At 42.8% G+C, this 16,153-nt stretch overlaps 1 protein-coding gene and 1 long non-coding RNA gene across 5 annotated transcripts in view; one reads left to right on the top strand and one right to left on the bottom strand.

Annotated features, from left to right (window-relative positions):
• Positions 1-73: 73 nt before the first annotated feature.
• Positions 74-11,425, bottom strand: LOC121281282. 3 transcript variants are annotated; one of them, XR_005943850.1, is made up of 4 exons: positions 11,325-11,425; positions 8,442-8,579; positions 1,705-2,335; positions 74-284 (listed from the first exon to the last, which is right to left on the bottom strand). It is a non-coding gene; the product is annotated as an uncharacterized LOC121281282 (long non-coding RNA). The 3 variants fall into 3 exon arrangements; XR_005943849.1 differs by lacking the exon at positions 11,325-11,425 and adding an exon at positions 10,453-10,601; XR_005943848.1 differs by lacking the exons at positions 1,705-2,335; positions 11,325-11,425 and adding an exon at positions 10,453-10,601.
• LOC121281281 (protein FAM13B-like) overlaps positions 10,603-16,153 on the top strand; it is a 170,610-nt gene continuing 165,059 nt past the window's right edge. For both annotated transcript variants that reach the window (XM_041194146.1, XM_041194144.1), the window contains exon 1: positions 10,603-10,825. The gene's annotated coding sequence lies outside the window, so the exon portion shown is untranslated. The remainder of the gene's footprint in view (positions 10,826-16,153) is intronic.

Below are 16,153 nucleotides of genomic sequence, written 5' to 3'. Positions count from 1 at the left end.
CACAATCCAAATTGCACTGCACAAATCAAGAATCTGAACTCTGGACAAAAATATCAAGGTTGAGACTGAGGCCTTCAAGTAAGAACTTTAATTTAATAATAAAAATAATTTAATGGATACACTTAATCATGTTGTTGTGAATGATGTAATTTTGAACTTTAGGCATCTCTTCTGCACATGGTTGTTTGCTCAGCTCTGACTGAACTGGTTCGACCTGTTTGAATTTACAAGGTTCCAGCTTGGGAGATATAAATAAAATGTCAAATGCCACAGATGCTGGAAATCTGAAATAAAAACACACTGCAGGTCAGTCAACAACTGTAGAAAGAAAAGACAAAATTAACATTTTGGTGTCTCTTTTTTGGAACTGGGAGAAATTACAGATAAACTGCATTTAAAAGGAGCAGAACAGAGTGAAAGGGGAGGGAAAAACAAATGCAGACAAACACATGAGAAGCAATGACCTGATTCAGTGGAAAACAAATGTTTCAATCCCAGATTACAAGTGACAATAGAAGGCACAATGAGAGAAATAAAATAAATTAAAGGCACAGAGAAAGTATGAATAGCCAAAGATATGTGTAAAGCAGTTTTATTGGAAACTTGAAAAATTGACAAAGCAGAACAGACTTGAATGGCTCAACAACTTTGCAGAAGAAAAATGAGGGTTAATACCTAAGAGTGCAGACTGTCCAACCAGCTTGATGTTTCAACAGTCCAACCACTGAATTGGTATCTGCACCCTATATTGAGAGCCCCTCTTGGCAAAGAGAAAGCTGAAGCTACAATTAAGGGCTAAAGTATTATTAAATATTGAAGCCAGAGGGCCCAATGAAATAAACAGTGCTAATCCCCGAGTTTGTGTTGAGCTTCATTGGACTAGTGTAGATAGCAAAAGATAAAAACAGAATTAGAGTAAGATGCAGAATTGAAGTGGCAAGAGATAGGGAACTTATGGACCTGGGTTTTTAAGAAGGTCACAGTCTGGATTAGAAGTGGGTGGGCCTGCAATTTGGCTCTGCCGGTTCTCTGCCATGATTCCAATCTTGAGCCGTTTTGAAAGAGGCCAACTCTGGTAGGATCAGCTACCTTCCGGCAAGCATGGTTAGCCAATTTAGGCAAATTAGATTTAATTATGGGGCCTATCAAGGCCCCATTCCCACATTGACTGAGATTTCCAGTCAGCAATGTGGGCAACCTGTGGTCCAGACCAACATGGCGGGATCAGTTTGGGAAGGGGTTGCCCTTCTAGGATCATGGCCAGATGGCTGTGGTATTTAAAAAAAATAAAATTAATTAACCTGGTCTTTGTCCCTTGCTATCTGTAGCCTCACATTGGCAGCTCCCACCTTGGCTGGTGGGGCTGCTGATCTCAGAGTGTTGGAGGGCCTCCCATTGGGCCTCCAGTGTTGGCAACCTGTCAGTCATTCTTGATTGGACAGCAAGCCAGCTCCCTAGCTTTTAATTGGCTGAAATGGTGGGCATGTCTAAAACGAACTGTTTGGGGTCAGGACCTGGAACTAGCACCGATGCCCAGTTCCCGACCCCTGATTAAAAATTCAGCCCAAGGTTTCACTTGCGACAGAATGAAGGTGGTCAGTAGAGCAATCATCTTATCTTCATTTGGCTCTCCATTGTAAATGAGACCACACCATGAGCAATAATACAGTATAGATGATTGATGGAATGATTGTGCTCTCTCACCTGTGGTGTGGGAGATGAATGTGCAGGTGTTGCCTCTCCTGTATTTTCACAGCAAGGTGCGAGAGGAAGAGGAGCAAGTGTTAGGATGATGGAAGAATTAACTATGGTGTCACAAAGAAAATGGTTCCTTCAGAAAACGGAAGAGAAGATAAAATGTGTTTGGTGCTGGGATCATGGTGGAAATGCCAAATGGTGACCTGTCAGGAGGCGTCAGCTATGACTCAGTGGTAACACTCCCATTCAGTAAAGGGCTGAAAGGGATGAGAGAATTTGCTTGGGGGTGAGTTGGCATCTGGCATCTTGGCACCCATCCTTGGGGGGGAAGTGAGTGGGAGTGGGGAGGATACAGGGATTAAGTGGGTTGTTAAAAGGGAAAGAGATAGGGTATTGATTAGGAATGGGGGTGTATAAAGGGGAATGGGTAGTGTGAAGGAGTAGGGTACACAGTTGGTGTGAAGGAATAAAGACAAAGCTCATGTGCCTGGGGGAGATCAAGGGAATAAGGCTGCTGAAGTTGATATTTTCCCTCCAATGCTTATTCTCAATTTAACTCCTGGCAATTGGTGACTCCTTTTTCCACCATATCACTTCATACCACGAACACCCTGCCCTGTGTCACTCCACCGCCCACCTGACAAAGATAAAAATAAACATAGAATGAGAGACAAAAACAAGATTTATGGGGAGAAAAGCAAAAGGGAAGAGCTGCTATACAAATGGCAAGACATGTTGAGGAATTCCCAGTAACAAGATGATGGCAGAAGAAGAAGCAGTTTCTTATGGCAACATTCTGCCCATTTCATCAAGTTTCCTCTCTCAAATGATCCATACAGAGCAATCAGAGCCAGAAGACCATCAAAATAATAGAATTGGCATCAGCTGTTGTCACTAAAGAAGGGAGTACAGAGCTCCTAACATCCTGAGTCACTCACTAACATTCAGTAGCTAGCCAATCCACATCTTTCTAACAAGGGCAGCATCTAGAAGAAAGAGTAAAATAAGTAGTTAGCTGCACATCTCCATAAAGTGATAAAGGGGAAGCATCAATGTAAGAAATACTGATAGCGCAACAAGCACTAGTACATTCTAGCTGGATTTGAATTTTGAATAAAGATGTCACTTGCCCTGAGCTGCATTTCTGCAACAGAAGATGAACAGCAATGCATGAATCGTATTCAAGATTTAGTCCAGGTATGTATGTGTACTCCTGGATACTTTGTAGAACCAAGATATCCTACATCATGCATGTTGCACATATCTCTAACCTAACTCCTAGTATTGCCATTTTTATACTCCTCCCTGCTTAGCTATTAACAAGTAGAAACATCATAAAATATTTAGAAAGTGTAATGAGGCTCATCCATTTGAACACTGAACTCCTACTCAGCCAAAACTCCCTCTTTCATCTTATGTCAGCACAAGCTCCTTTTGGTCAGCATCTTATTCAATCAGCATTTTGCAATATTGATTTTATTATATTTATAGAGCTCTAATGACTCATTCAGGAATTCACTCAGCTCTCTTAGCCATAACTTCATTTCAGTTATCACATCTAACTTATTTTGCAGCTAATTTATTCAATTTCTCAGCTCAATCAGCACAATTCTCACAATTTAGAATCATAGAATCTTACAGCACAGGAGGGCATTCAGCCCATCATATGAATTTAGTCCCTCACCTCAGATTTTTCCCCATAATGCTGAAAATTAGTCATCTTCAAGTATACGTCATTTTAAAACTTACTCTAGAATTTAATTCTACCACGTTTTCAGATAATACATTCCAGATATTAATAATCTTCTGCATGAAGAAATTTCTCATTTCCCTCTAACATAGATAAGGAAAATTGTCAGCAAAGTACAGTGCCATTTGGCCCATCATGTCTATATCAGCTGAAACAGAGACATACAGCCTAATCCCACTTCCCAGCCCTGAAAGTTATTGACCCTTTTGCTACAGGAAATAGGTCCTTTCTATCCACTCTTTCTTTGCCCCTTATAGTTTTGTAAATGAAAATCTCCCCTCAGCTTCCTCTGTTCCAAAGAAAACAACCCAGCCTATCTGATCTTGCCTTATAGCTATCCTTGAAAATCTCATCTGTATGCTTTTAGGGTAATCACATCTTTCATGTAATGTGATGACCAAACTGTACATAGTACTCTAGTTGTGGCCTAACTGGTGATTTGTACAGTTTTAGCATTACCTCCCTGTTCTTTTATTCTGTACCTCAGTTAATAACGGAAAGTATACCATATGCCTTCTTAACCATCTTATCCATCTCCTGCTACCTTCAGGGATTTGTGGACTTGCACTCCAAGGTCCCTCTGTTCCTCTACATGCCTCAGTATCCTACCAAGCAGTTTGTCAATTATTTTAAATCTATGCCCCCTGCTTATAGACCCATTGGCTAAAAGAAGTTGTTTCTTCTTACATGCCGCATCAAAACGCTTTATAATTTTGAAGACCTCTGTCGGGTCTCCTCTTAACACTCTCTGCTGCAAGGAGAACAATCCAAGCTGCATGAATTTCCCTATATGACTGAAGTCCTTCATTCTTGGTATCATTCTGCTAAATCTCCTCTGTAGTCTCTCTGGGCCCTTGACATTCCTCCCATAGTGTGGAGCCCAGAATGGTACGGAATACTCCAACTAAGGCCTACCTAGAATATTTGTAAATGTTTAGCATAACTACATTGTTTATGTATTCAATACTCCTGACTGCTTGATCAGCATCTCAGCCTATATTCTGTCCACCTCCACTGTATTGTGGCTATTGCACTTACGGGATACACTGCAGAAAGTTGCTAAGGCTTCTTTGGCAGTACCTCCCAAATCCAAAACCTTGGGGGGAGATGGTGGTGTAGTGGTAATGTCACTGGACTAGTAATTCAGAGGCCCAGGCTAATGCCTGAAATTTAATTTGCATTAAATTAATAAATCTGGAATACAGATTTAGTCTCATTAATGATGAATAATGAAGCTATTGTCTATTTCTGTAAAAGCACATGTGGCTCACTAATTTCCTTTAGGGAAGGAAATCTGCTGTCCTTATCTGGTCTGGCCTACATGTGACGTCAGACCAACAGCAATGTGGTCGAGTCTTAACTGTTGTCTGTAATGGCCGAGAAAGCCACTCAGCTCAATGGCAATTAGGGATAGGCAACAAATGCTGGCCTTGCCAGTAATGCCCACATCCCATGAAAGAATAAAAAAAGTGGAAAGACAAGGGCAACTGGTGCATGGGAATATTATCAGTCCCAAGTTCCTCTCCAAGTCATATGCCATCCCGACTTGCGCATACATTGCTGCAATTCCCTAGCCAAAGCATTGTGGGAACACCCTCACAACATGTACTGCAGCAATCAAAGAATAAGGTAACCACCACTTTCTCAAAGACAAATAGGATGGGCAATAAATGCAGGCCCTCCCAGCAATGTCCACATTCTGAGAATTAATGACCAGCCAATCCATTTAGACCAGTGACTTACTTTCAATTTCACTTAAAGCATTGCCAATTCATGCCTTTATCAAAAAACATTTACTTTCCCTCAATCCAAACTCAGTCAGTACTTTTCTAAAATTGATGCCTTAAAGTTATGAACAACACAAAGGCAAATGTCTGTAAATTAATAAAGCAGCAAATGAAAGCTTTTATTGAGTAAATATTTCCCAGCAGTTGTGTAGAATTAAAATAATGGTTAAGAGCAGTGCTTAAGAAAGTTCAGTTTATATTATTTTTCTCTCTATATTGTTAACACAATATAAATTGTTATAGGCTGAGGTTTCCCTTTTACATAGGATTTATTTGTTCGCTATTGAAGCTTTTTTTTTAATGATTCTATACATTTGAAGTATTCGTGAAAGTCCATGCCCCTTCTCTCTAGAGGTTTACAAGTCTTTGTTTTTAATGTAGTTTTCCAGTATTTTCCTTCTTCTGGCTTATTTTTTAAAGATGACCTATTTAAGACTGTACCCCACCATTTCCCAAGGTTGCTCTCCACCTGTTCCATTGGCTTTGACTTGCTTTCAATTTGCAGCCTCGCTTTACGTAGAAACATAGAAGAAACATAGACAGACTTACAACACAGAAGAGGCCATTCAGCAGTGGTTATTCAAGTTCATCTAAACTTTTACACCTTAATTTCTCAGTTCTGGAATTTGTCAAGTTTAAATACCAATGTCAATGTTCCACTCTCGGATTAATATAATCACTGTGCAAATTCTTCTATCATGTTGCTGTGTTGAGAGTCTGACTTCTTCAGGTTCCCATGACTTACTTATTTGACTATCAACTCATGGATGTTCTTACAATACATTGACAGCTCAGTAAATGTGGGCCAGCTAGCTCAGTTGACTAGGTGGCTAGTGCATGGTTTAGATTAACACCAACAGTACAGGTTTGATTCCCGTTCTGGCTGATGAAGACTTGGGACCTGCCTTCTTGCCCTGCCCCTAAGAGTGGAAGGCAATGGCAAAACACAACTGACAACTACCAAGAAAATGGCTCAGGGTAAAGCATTAGCAGACAAAGAGCCACTTCAAGATCTACCCTCAGACAGAGCACACATGAAGTATAAAGTAGGTGCACTATGGTATTAAGCATTGAAACATATGGACCAGGGAATTCCAAGAATTTACTGACGCTCTGCGCTCAGCAAAGGACTCAAGTTTCATCCACTTATGCCCTCACCTCAATGAATTTTGGGCTCAGCACAATGCTGAACTCTTCTTCCGTTGCCTTCATCTCTTATGCTCACTTCTTTGGGCAGGAGTCCTCCCCACGCTCAACAGATCCTTTCATCTGCACCCAGTATTCTCCCTCTGCCTGCACCCCTCCCTTGACCTCTTACCTGCTCTTGATATTTTTAGTGAAAACTGTCAGTGCAACATTAGCCATCTTAATTTCTCTGCTCCTCTCACCCACTCTACCCTGTATCCCTCTGAACTTGCTGCACCCCATTTTCTCAGGTCCAACCCTGACTTTATTATCAAACCTGTTGATGAGGGTGGTGCTGTTGTTGTCTGGCATACCAACCTCTACCTTGCAGAGGCTGAGTGCCAACTCTCAGACACTTCTTCCTACCTCCACCTGGACCATGACCCCACCACTGAACATCAAGCCACGGTTTCCAGGACTGTCGCTGACCTCATCTTCTCTGGAGATCTTCCCTCCACAGCTTCCAACTACATAGTCCACGAACCATGCACAGCCCTCTTCTACCTCCTTCCCAAAATCCATAAACAGGACTGTCCTGGTAGACCCATCATTTCAGCCTGTTCCTGCTGCACTGAACTTATTTCTTCCTATCTTGACTCTGGTATACAAATAGTTGGTAGTATAAAACTTGAGTATTGCAGAAAAAGTCACATATTGTCAAAGCTTTACATCTTGCACTCATCAGGATAATTTGTAAGAATACCAAATGTAAAGGGAACAACAATTTATACTTCATGAGAAGACAGTGCTGATTGGTTGGCAAGAGGGCTCTAATTGGTAGAGGCGTTGCCATGGAGAATGCACCAGTTAACTGATGACTGACAGGTAACTGCCAGGCTTTGTTCAAATTCAAACCAGGCAGGTTGACTCTGATTGGTCAAGGTATTGCTGTGGGGAATGAACCAGAGAATGGCTGTCACATATTTTGGTTAGTTGAAACAGGTGCAATGTGTGTACATGTTCTTTCTGTCTGCAAATAACAGGGCTCTGTGTATTAATAAATGTAGCTTCTGGCACGCGGAAGTGCGCCACATTGCGAGCCTTACTGATAATCTTAAAGTGTTGTCAGTATAATTCTTAGAACCCTCAGGATTGTTTAGGAAATGTCCAAACGCAGAATTACATCTAATGTTGAACACTGCGTTTTGAGTTTTGCAAGCACGGGCTGGTTGGGTATGGTCGGTATCTTGCCTGTTGCGAACAGCCAAAGTGACATGCTGTTTGATGCAATCCGCCAGTCTTTGGGACATACCGCCTACGTACCTAAGCATCACACTGGCACTGAAATTTATATACCACATTATTAATTTGTGTGATATGCAGAACAGCTTGACGGCAGCATCCTGCTAGTGGTGAACAACATTCGTGTTGCTACTGCATGGTATCAACACGAAATGGATGGCATCAGCTGTTGCTCAAATTTTTGAGATACTTTAGCCTTCAGGGTAATTGGAGGTAGACTAGGCACTTTTCAGGACTGAAGGTGGCGGCCTTAGGTCCATTCAATATACAGCAAGCATTGATCTGATAAGGGTAGTTATTGTCTCGCAAGATGGCTTTGATGTGCCCTATTTCAGCATCAAGCTTGCATGGCGAACAAATGGCTCGGGCCCTATCTATGATTTACATTTGGTATTCTTGCGAATTGTCCTGATGAGTACACAATTAAATGCTTCGAGAACGTGTCTTTTTTTCAGCAATATCTTGACTCTCTTTCTCTCCCTTTGTCCAATCTCTTCCCACCTATATTCGTGATCCCTCTTATGCCCTACGTCATTTCAACAATTCCCAGTTCCCTGGCTCTAACTGCCTCCTCTTCACTGTGGACATCCAATCCCTCTACAACTCCATCCCCATCAGGATGGTCTGAGGGCTCTCTGCTTCTTCCTTGAACAGAGGCCCTAACAATCCCCAGCTACCACTACTCTCCTTCACCTGGCTGAACTTGTTCCCTTTTTGAACAATTTCTCCTTTAACTTGTCGCACTTCCTCCAAATAAAAGATGTGGTTATGATACTCACATGAGCCCCTTGTTATGCCTGTCTTTTTGTGGGATATGTTGAACATTCCTTGTTCCAGTCCTATTCAGGTCCTCTCCCACAACTCTTTTCCTGTGCGTTGATGATTGTATTGGTGCTGCTTACTGCTCTCATCTGGACCTGGAAAAATTAATCAATTTTGTTTCCAATTTCCACCTCTCTCTTAACTTCACATGGTCCATATCTGACACTTCCCTTCCTTGACTTCTCTGTCTCCAGTTCTCTTGATAGACTGTCTACCAATATTCATTATAAGCCCACTAACTCCCACAGCTACCTTGACTACACCTCCTCAAACCCTGCTTCCTGTAAGGACTCCATCCCCTTCTCCCAGTTTCTCCGTTGCATCTGTTTTGGTGATACTACCTTCCACAATGGTGTTTCAGACATGTCTTCCTTTTTCCTCAGCCAAGTATTCCCCCCTCCCCCCTCCCCCCGGCCCACTGTGGTTGACAGGGCCCTTGACCGTACCCGAATCATTTCCCACATCTGCCCTCACTCCTTTCCCTCCCTTCCAGAACCATGACAGGGTAGCCCTTGGCCTCACTTTTCACCCCACCAGTCTCTGTATTCAAAGGATCATCCTCTGCCATTTTCACCAACTCCAGCATGATGCCATCACCAAGCACATTTTCCCTTTACCTCCCTGTCAGTATTCCGAAGGAACTGTTCCCTCCGTGACACCCTGGTCCATTCCTCTATCAATCCCACAACACCTCATCCCTTTCCCAATCGCAGGAAGTGTAACACTGCCCCTTTACCTCCTCCCCGTCCATGGCCCCAAACACTCCTTCCAGGTGAAGCAGCAATTTACTTGCACTTCTTTCATCTAGTCTACATAGGGGAGACTAAACGCAGACTGGGTGACCAATGCGGAACACCACTCAGTCTACAAACATGACCACGACCTTTATGTTGTTTTCCATTTCAATTCACCATATTACTGTCATGCTCACATTTTTTTCCTTGGCCTGCTACAATGTACCAGTGAAGCCCAATGCAAGTTGAGGAACAGCACCTCATCTTCTGATTGGGCTCTTTCCAGCTTTCTGGACTTAACATTGAATTTAACAACTTCAGAGCACGAACTCTGTCCTGCATTTTGATTTTTTTCCCCCTCAAATGCCAGTCTCTATCTTGTTCTCATGTTTTCGCTTTCAGACAGTACTGACTCCTTTTCCTGCTATTAACACCTATTCTGGATTATTACCACTCCCTTTCTCTTGTGTTCCATGACATCTTTGTCATTTAATCTTTCCTGCCCTCAAATGAACTATTTTGCTCCACCAGCCCCTCTTCCTCCAATTCTGAAGAAGGCATATTGGACTTGAAGTGTTAACTCTGTTTCTCTCTCCACACATGCTGTCAGACATGCTGAGTTTTTCCCGCACTTTCCGCTTTAATCCAAGATTTTACTACTTGGTCTTTCCTGGCCTCAATAAGGTAGTGGTGTGGTACAATAGCTGATTTCAGTTTGCCTTAACTACTGACGGGGAAAAGTGTCAACCAGGGTTCCTACTCTTGTACATGAACAATGCTGTAATTCCAAATATTTGTAAGTCTGAAGGAGATTAGAGTCAGCATGATGATCACATATCAAACAGTCCACTATCTCTACAGCCTCACAATAAAGAGTTGCCACTTGGATAAGATGCTGAATGGCCTATTGTATTTTGTATCGTTGTAGTTACTCATTGCATAAACATTACAGTCAGTTTTGACTGCATTATTGCAGTATCACATTCCAACAGCGGCATTACAATGCCAGTTCTGTGTGCAGCATTATTATCTATTTATTACACTCTCTCATTGTAATTAATTAATCATCACATATACAGTAGTACTATGCAAAAAATTAAACCGTCAATATGGCATGTTAATTCGTAATATGCTAAATTAAACATTGTAGCTCCCCTGATTAAATGGAATACGTAGCAAATTTTATATATCTAGGCTTATTTTTTGGAAGATGTTTTTCCTGCTGCACACTGACCCCGGAAAGCTTTAACTTGCTACCGCTCCCATCCCCGGCTCCATGGCAACGCCCTGCTTGACAGCAGCTGCTTGTTTCTCAATGACGTAACCGCACAGCCTGCCAGCCAATGGCTGGTCTGCTCAATACGATGACGCGTCTTCCGGGAGCAGATTCGGTTGGTGACGCAGATGCCTGATCATTAGCGAAGAAAATATATCGGAGGGGGGGCGGAAAAAAAAGTCGAAAGAAGAGGAGAAAAGAGAGCAAGCAATTTCAGGAGACTGCGGCCCGTGTTTTAAAGCGAGTTACGGCGGTATTTTCAGACGTGACGGCTGGAAATAATCGAGGCCGGAGTGGTCTGTGCCGAGCTCGGTTGTTTGGGCCCGGACAGGTAAGTGTAGGATCGGCCCGAGTCCGGGGACTTGTTCGAGCAGCCGCCAAATTCAGTCCCAGCCACTGGGCTGCACTGAGCATGCGCCCAGTGGCTGCAGGGCCAGGAGCAGCTGCACATGCGCCACACTCGCAGCCAGCAGCTGAGGCGATGGACACGGATCGGGCGGGGGGAGCGGCAGCTGTGGTTCCTTATCACTTTAGATTCAAACATTTTTAAAAATTAGCTACGCCTATTTATAATACAACTGTATTCTGTATAAACATTGCCATGTGCACACACAAAGCGGATTTAACCACTCGCTTTTTTCTAGAAACTACTGTACTTTGTTTACTAGTGGCGACAGTGTCACTTTACTGACGGGGAAACGGATTACGAGTACTTTGTACTGAAAAAGGGGAAATTTATGTGGTCGACCGACAAAAGCTTACTATTTTGCAAAATAAAAGCAGAATAACTAACTGCGTTTTCCTGCGGGTGTGTTTGTTTTAGTGTCTACCTGGTGTGATCGTCTCTGGAATGCCCTGGAGAGTTTGTTTTCTTGGTTGCACCGCTGGGCTTTACTTTTAGCAACGCCTTTACGCACGCTTGATGTTTGTGGGGGGCGGGGGAATGGAGGTTTCGTAGATCATTCCAGAAGGTCATTCAGATGTTTTCAGTGGGCGTACTTTTGGACTTTCTCGCCATGCATGAACGTCGAAATTTCTATTTAATTTTCTGCTGGGCTCACCAGTCAGGGTTTGGCATCTTAATGGTTTTGTTAGTGGCTGTGAAAGAGACAAGTCATATCACTGTACCTAATAAATCGTAAATATACACTGTCTCAATATCTTTTAGAGGAAGCATTCATGTTTTGAACATATTTAGTAACTAGACACCACTTTGCTGAATAGAAATGCCATTCCACGAACCAACCGAATTTGTTTTGAAAATGCTTCTGTTTTGTCCTGTTGTGTAATAAATTATACACCATATAGTAAATATTATTATTCCTCTTCCCAGTTCCGCTCTTGTGAGATTGTGATTAGTTTTGAACGATTTATATAATTGTAGACTAAAGATTGCATAGGATATGCGGCACAGAAGCAGGCCATTCGGCCCGATTCGTCCATGTTAATGCTCCAATTGAGCCTCACCCTCGTCTTTTCTCAACTCCCCTAATCTAAATCTATCATTGTGTTTTTTTTTTCTCCCGGATCTCACTTCTAAGTAGAGTACTTATTATTTACCACAGAATATACTGTCATATATATTATTTTCCAAAAACTTGCAACAGATTTCTATGACAATATATGAAACATCAATATACACTAACAGTGGAAGTTAAACATTGAGGGGTGTAGATTACTCTATTTTCCCCACCTCTGCTGAAAATGTTAATGCCATTCTGACACTGGGCTCCTTTGGAGCTAGTAACCTTACAGTACTTCACCCAAGTACCCATTTCTCATTAAAATACCTGACTATGCTCAACAGGCAGTCATGGATAGAGCATTAGTTAACTGGTAGGAAACAGTTGGGGTAAATAGGTCATTTTTAGGTTGGCAGGGATCAGTGCTGGGGCCTTAACTAATTGCAATCTATATCAATGGCTTGGATGAGGGAACAAAGTGTAGTGAGCCAAATTTGTTGACGAAACAAAGATAAGTCGGAAAGAAGTTGTGAGAAAGGGCGCAAAGTCTGTAAAGGGATATAAATAGGATAAGTGAATGGGCTAAAATTTGCCAGTTGGGTATAACCTGGGGAAAATGTGAGTTTGTCCACTTTGGCAGGAAGAATTTAAAATTTTTTAAAATAATGTGAGACTGCAGAATATTGTGGTACAGAGGGAGCTGGGTGTCCTCATACATTAATCACAAAAAGTTAGCAATCAGGTACAGCAAGCAATTAGGAAGGCAAATGGAATGTTGGCCTTGTTTGCAGGTGGGAATGGAGTATCAATGTATGGGAAGTCTTGCTACAACTGTACAGGGCATTGCTGAGACCAGAGTATGCATACAGTTTTGGCCTCCTTATTTAAGGAGGGATGTACTTGAATTGAAGACAGTTTAGAAAAGGTTCATTAGACTGATTCCTGGGATGAAGGAGTTGTCATGTGAGGAAAGGCTGGGCCTATACTCATTGGAGTTTAAAAGATTGAGAGGTGATCTTATTGAAAGATATAAGATTCTGAGGGGGCTTGACCGGGTAGGTTCTGGGAGGATGTCTACCCTTGTGCAGAATCTAGAACTTGGGGACACAGATTCATAGTAAGGGATCATCCATATAGATTGATAAAATGGGGACCACTGGATACTGATTCATAGCAAGGACTTTTACTCTTGCTAGCCCAATACTAAGAACAATTGTGTCCTGCCACCTTGACTCCGATCAGCTAATTCTTCACGAACTTCTTCACTGATGGTCAAACCTACCATTAATCTTTTTTTATTTGTTAATGTAATATGAGCATCACTGGCAAGGACCGCATTTATTGCATATACCCCTTCAGGCAAATGGTGGTAAGCTGCTGCCTTGAACCCCTGTAACGCATGTGGTATAGGTATGGCCATGGTGCTATTAGGAAGGGAGTTCCAGGGTTTTGACCAAGCAACTATGAAGGTATGAAGATATATTTGCAAGTCAGATGGTGTGTGACTTGAAGGGAAACTTGCAGGTAGTGGTGTTTCCATGTGTCTGCTGCCTGCTTCCTTTTAGATGGTAGATACTGTCAAAGGAGCTTTGGTGAATTGCTGTAGTGTATCTTGTAATTGGTGTACACACTTGCCACTGTGCAGCAGTACTGGAGGAAGTGAATGTTTAAGGCGATTGAATGGCGTTGAGCTTCTTGAATGTTGTTGGAGCTGCACTCATCCAGGCAAGTGGAGAGTATTCCATCACACCTCTGACTTGTGGCTTGTACATAGTGGATAGGCTTTGGGGAGTCAGGAGGTGAGTTACTTGCCATAGAATTCCCAACCTCTGGCTTGTTCATTTTAGTTATACTATTCATATGGTTTGGTCCAGTTAAGTTTCTGGTCATAGGGGGATTCAACAATGCTGCTGTTGAATGTCAAGGGGAGATATTAGATTCTCTCTTGTTGGAGATTGTCATTGTCTGCCAATTGTGTGGTGCAAATGTTTCTTGCCACATGTCAGCCCAGGCCTCAATGTTGTCCAGGTCTTGCTGCATATAGACATGGACTGCTTCAGTATTAGAGGTGTTGCGAATGGTCTGAACATTGCAATCATCATTGAACATCCCCACTTCTGACTTCATGTTGGAGGGAAGGCCACCAATGAAGCAGCAGAAGATGGTTGGGCCTAGAACTCAATCCTGAGGAACTCCTTCAGCAATGTCCTGGAGAAACAATGATTGGCCTCCAACAACCTTTGTGATCAGCCTGACTCCAACCAGGAGAGAGTTTCCCTCAATTCCCATTGATGCCAATTTTGTTAGAGCTCCTTCATTCTACACTGTAAAATCAAATACTGCCTTGATGTTAAGAGAAATCCCTGGCCTCCCCTCTGGAATTCAGCTCTTTCCATGTATGTTTGGGCCAAGGCTGTAATGAGGTATGGAGCCCGAGTGGCCCTGGCTGAATGCAAACTGAGCATTGATGGATAGGTTATTGCTGAGTAATTGCTGTTTGATAACATTGCTGACGACATCTTCCATCACTGATGATAGACTGGGGCAGTAATTGGCTGGGTTGGATTTGGTCCTGCTTTTTGTGGACAAACCATACCTGGGCACCTTTCCAAATTGTCAGGTAGATGCTAGTGCTGTACATATAGTGGAGGAGGATAAGCTGGGGGAAGACAATGTCATTGTGGTAATGTCATTGGATCGGTAATCCAGAGACCCAGGCTAATGCTTTGGGGATATGGGTTTAAATCCCACCACAGCAGCTGGCGGAATTTAAATTCAATCAATAAACCTGGAATATAAAGCTTGTCTCAGTAATGGTGACAATGACAGCACTCATTGATTGTTGTAAAAACCCATCTGATTCACTAATGTCTTTCGGGGAAGGAAATCTGCCATTCTTATCCAGTCTGACCTTCATGTGTCTCCAAACCTACAGCAATGTGGTTGTCTCTTAACTGCCCCAGCAAACCCCTTCAGTTCAAGGGCAATTAAGGAAGGGCAACAAATGCTGGCCTTGCCAGCGATACCTATATCCCATGAAGAATAGGGGCCTGACTAGTTCTGGAGCACACATCTTTAATACTGCACTTGGGATGTTGTCAGGGCCCAAAATCTTTGCTGTATCCAGTGCTTCAACATCATGTGGCTTGAATTGAATGGCTAAAGACTGGCAACTGTGATGCTGGGGATCTCAAGACAAGGCTGTGATGGGTCAACCACTTGGCATTTCTGGCTAAAGATGTTTGCAAATGCTTCTGCCTTATCTTTTGCACTGACATGCTGGCCTCCCTTATCATTGAAGATGGGGATACTTGTGGAGCCACCTCGTTCGAGTTGTTTAATTTTCCACCGCCATTTATGACTGGATGTGGCAGGACTGCAGAGCTTTGTACTGACCCATTAATTGGGGGGTTTGCTTAGCTCTGCCTATAGCATACTGCTTCTGGTGTCTAGTATTCCTGTGCAATAGCGCTACCAGGTTGGCCTGGTGCTGTTCCTCATATGCTGTCCTACACTGCTGATTGAAACAGGGTTGGTCCCTTGGCTTGATAGTAACTGTAGTGAGGAATATGCTGGGCCATGATGTCACACATTGTGGTTGAACACATTTCTGCTGCTAGTGGCCCACTGCATCATGGGTGCCCAGTTTTTGAACTGCTAGATCTGTTCTGAAATCATTTTATTTCGCATGGTGTTAGGGCCACAGAACACACTCGAGGGTGCCCTCTGTGAAGGTGGGGCATCATGTTTGCAAGGACTTTGGTTATTCCTACTAAATCAATCATGTGCATATGCATTTGTGACAGGTCGGTTGGTGAAGACAAAGTCAAGTAAATTTTCCCTCTTGTATTTCTAACTACCTACTGCAACCCAGCCTGACAGATATGTCTTTTAGAATTCATCAGTACTGGCGCCACTGAGCCACTCTTGGTGATGCACAATGAAGTCCCCCACCCAGAGCACATTCTGTGCCCTTGTTAGCTGCAGTGTTTCTTCCAGGTGGTGTTTAACATGGATTTATCAGCTGAGGTGGGGTGGTTGGTGGTAATTTGCCCATATTTGATCTGATGCCTTGGGCCTTCATGGGGTCATGTTGAAGATTCCCAGGGTCACCACTCCTGATTATATCACTGCTGCCATCGTAGGTGGGTCTATTCTGCCATTGAGAATCTGCATACTTAACAATGGCGATGTCT

The sequence above is a fragment of the Carcharodon carcharias genome, chromosome 8, assembly GCF_017639515.1.
Source record: "Carcharodon carcharias isolate sCarCar2 chromosome 8, sCarCar2.pri, whole genome shotgun sequence".
Classification (NCBI taxonomy): Eukaryota; Metazoa; Chordata; class Chondrichthyes; order Lamniformes; family Lamnidae; genus Carcharodon; species Carcharodon carcharias.
This window is presented reverse-complemented; position numbering and strand designations above follow the sequence as displayed.